Source organism: Meles meles, chromosome 2 (assembly GCF_922984935.1).
Source record: "Meles meles chromosome 2, mMelMel3.1 paternal haplotype, whole genome shotgun sequence".
NCBI lineage: Eukaryota > Metazoa > Chordata > Mammalia > Carnivora > Mustelidae > Meles > Meles meles.
Window position 1 is genome coordinate 194,971,749 of NC_060067.1, and position 3,528 is coordinate 194,975,276.

The following is a 3,528-nucleotide window of genomic DNA, read 5'->3' on the forward strand; positions in this document are numbered from 1 at the left end:
CCAAAGGCTCTTCCGCTTCCTTCCACCCTTATGGAAATCTTGACTTCCACACCTGCTACTGGAATCTCATGCCTTCAGAAGTTGGGTTGGCTTTGTTTTAAGGAAAAACAAAGCATGCTAATCCCTTGCTACTCCAACTGTACGTCCCAGACCAGCCACCTGGGAGCTCATGAGGAACACAGAACCTCTGGCTCCACCCTGGACCAAACCGAATCCAAATCTGCACTGGAACAAGGCCCTCTGTGGACTCCAGTGTACTTCAGAGTTCCAGAAGCACTGCTCCGGCTAAAGCCGGAGGCACCATTTGGTATTTAACAACTGACGGTGGCCTGATGGACCAATCCCAGGTAGGAACGGCTACCCCGGGCGGGCGGCAGTGGGAGAGCAAAGGAAGAGGTGGTATCCTAGGTATCCTAGGTGGTATGCCTTAATTGCTAGATTGAAAGGCTTCCCAGGAACAAAGGGGGCTTTGTAGCTCTGCTTGTCCAGATATTCTGTAGGGCATTTGCACTACTTCCCTTGAGTGTTGTCTCCTATGTGCAATGACTTGTTTCCTTCCTGTCTATGTAGCACTTGAAAGTAGTAGATGCTCTCAAATGTAGTTTTCCCACATTGTTTTGTTGAATGAAGCAAACACTGGGAGAGGAGCCCTGAGGATTATTTTGGCATCCGTGCTCGAGCTATTTCCATAGGCAGACCCCATGTTGTCCGATTTTACCATTTATTTTTGAACTTTAAAGAGAACTACAAGAATTAGGGGGGAGAATAAATATAAACACTGAGAAATACTACTTTTAAGGAGATTGCAGGAGAGATGAGGCTGTTGCCTCCCATATTTGGATGTTAATATTGCTTCGGAAAGTGTGCTGCAGATGCCGTGAAAGGTGTCCTTTATCTTTGATTATTCTCAGTAACTGGCTTTTTGGGTTGATAATAAAAACTTTTTGCACTTAGTTAACTTGAGTGGATCCAGAAGTTACCCCTGAGCAGCTTTGGCTCATAGCTTTGGCTCTTTCTATAGCATGAAGATTTCATCTGCTCTACGGGATAAATTTGCACAGAAAACTAGAGGTGTATGTTACTGAAAATAAGAAAGTATTGTAAGTTACAACACATGACTGAGAACTTGGGGGAAAGATTCAGGCTGGGGAGACATGTACATTACAGCAATGTTAGTAACAGTTCCATTGCATGGGCTGTAATCACAGAGGTTGAGGGTGGGTCACCTGATCCCATGCGTGCCTGGAGGTGACAGGCCAGCTCCTCCTCTTCCTCCCTTTCCTCTCCATTCATTCACCGTCAGATCCAGCATTCACTGTGTGCCTGGCATTGGATGCGGTGACATCCAAGCCACTGAGAAAGAATGTAGGGTGTTTGAAGAATCTGTAAGTTCTCACAGGTCATAAGAAGGACCCTACTAAGGGGACAGCCCTTCTGGGGGAGACCTTCATTTGTAATCTGCCTGTTTATTGTCCTCCCACCTTCCAGGTTGTACCTCACTGCTTACAGTTTCCATCCATGCTATTTTACATTAGTCTCACCAATGAGACCTTAATTTGAGGAATTTTAGCTTTTTTGCAATGGGTTTGCAGCCAGAACACAGGTGTTATGAAAAATGGTGCTCAACCTAAACCAAAATGGGAAAGGAAAAGACTCAAATCAACATCATCATCACTGGAGTCATGGATTCTGGCAAGTCTACCACTACTGGTCATCTGATCTACAGACGTGGTGGGATAGACAAAAGAACTACTGAAAAATTTGAAGAGGAGGCTGCTGAGATGGGAAAGGGCCCCTTCCAAGTGTGCCTGGGTCTTAGAAAAACCAAAAGCCGAATGTAAACAGGTATCACCATTGATATCTCCCTGTGGAAATTCGAGACCAGCAAGTACTATGTGACCATCATTGATGCTCCAGGACACAGAGACTTTATCAAAAGCATGATTGCAGGCGCATCTCAGGCTGCCTGTGCTGTCCTGGTTATCACTGCTGGTGTTGGTGAATCTGAAGCAGGTGTCTCTAAGAATGGGCAGACCCATGGGTGTGCCCTTCTGGCTTCCACACTGGTGTGAAAGAACTAATTGCTGGTGTTCACAAAATGGGTTCCACTGAGCTGTCCTACAGTTGGACAGTATAAGTATACAAGGAGATCGTTAAGGAAGTCAGCACCTACATTAAGAAAATTAGCTACAACCCCAACACAGTAACTTTTGTGCCAACATCTGGTTGGAATGGTGACAACATGTTGGAGCCAAGTGCTAACATGCCTTGGTTCAAGGGATTGAAAGTCACCTGTAAAGATGGGAATGCCAGTGGAACCACGCTGCTGGAAGCTGTGGATTGCCTTCTGCCACCATCTCGTCCAACTGACAAGCCATTGCTTCTGTCTCTCCAGGACGTCTACAAAATTGGTGGTATTGGTACTGTCCCTATGGGCCAAACAGAGACTGGTGTTCTGAAACCCAGGATACTGGTCACCTTTGCTCCAGTCAGTGTTACAACTGGAGTCAATTCTGTTGAAATGCACCATGAGGCTTTGAGTGAGGTCTTCCTGGGACAGTGTCAAGAAGACAGTGTCTTCAGTGCCAAGAAGGTATCTGTCAAAGATGTTCGTTGTGGTAGTGTGGCTGGTGACAGCAAAAAATGATCCACCCATGGAGGCAGCTGGCTTCACCGCTGAGGTGATTATCCTGCATCTTCCAGGCCAGAGCAGTGCTGGAGATGTACCTGTCCTGGACTGTCACACAGCTCACGTTCCTTGCAAGTTTGCTGAGCCAAAGGAGAAGATAGATCGTCGTTCTGAAAAAAAGTTGGAAGATGGTCCCAAGTTCTTGAACTCTGGTGATGCTGCCATTGTTGATATGATTCCTGGCAAGTCTCTGTGTGTTGAGAGCTTCTCGGACTATCCTTCTCTGGGCAGTTTTGTTGTTCAGGACATGAGACAGATGGTTGCTGTGGGTGTCATGAAAGCAGTGGACAAGAAGGCAGCTGGAGATGGCCCGGTCACCAAGTCTGCCCAGAAAGCTCAGAAGACTAAATGAATATTCTTTCCAATACCTGCCATCCAACTCTTAATTAGTGGTGGGAGAACGGTCTCAGAGTCGTTTGTGTCAGTTGGCCATTTAAGTAAAAGACTGGTTGATGATAACAAGGCATCGTAAAACCTTCAGAAGGCAAGGAGAATGTTTTGTGGACCATTTGTGTTTTTGCGTGTGTGTGTGGCAGTTTTAAGTTATCAGTTTTTAAAATCAGTAGTTTGTAATGGAAACAACTTGACCAAAAATCTGTCACAGAATTTTGAGACCCATTAAAACAAAAGTTGAATGAGAGAGAGAGAGAAAAAAAAAGAATTTGAAGAATTTGAAATCCCCTCCTTTAAAAATTTCATCGCCTCTTAGAGCATTAAGGACTCTCCTTAGGGTGAATTGATCTAACTCGATTTTGGTCCTCTGCAACAAAAAATTAAAGGATGCTGTCAAGAAAATAAGTTTTGATTGAGATTGAGTATAATTTTGGAAGACCTGGTGT

General features: G+C 45.0%; 1 pseudogene; it reads left to right on the forward strand.

Moving 5' to 3' along the window:
- Positions 1 to 1,637: 1,637 nt before the first annotated feature.
- Positions 1,638 to 3,041, forward strand: LOC123936701 (annotated as a pseudogene).
- The last annotated feature ends 487 nt before the right edge of the window (positions 3,042 to 3,528 follow it).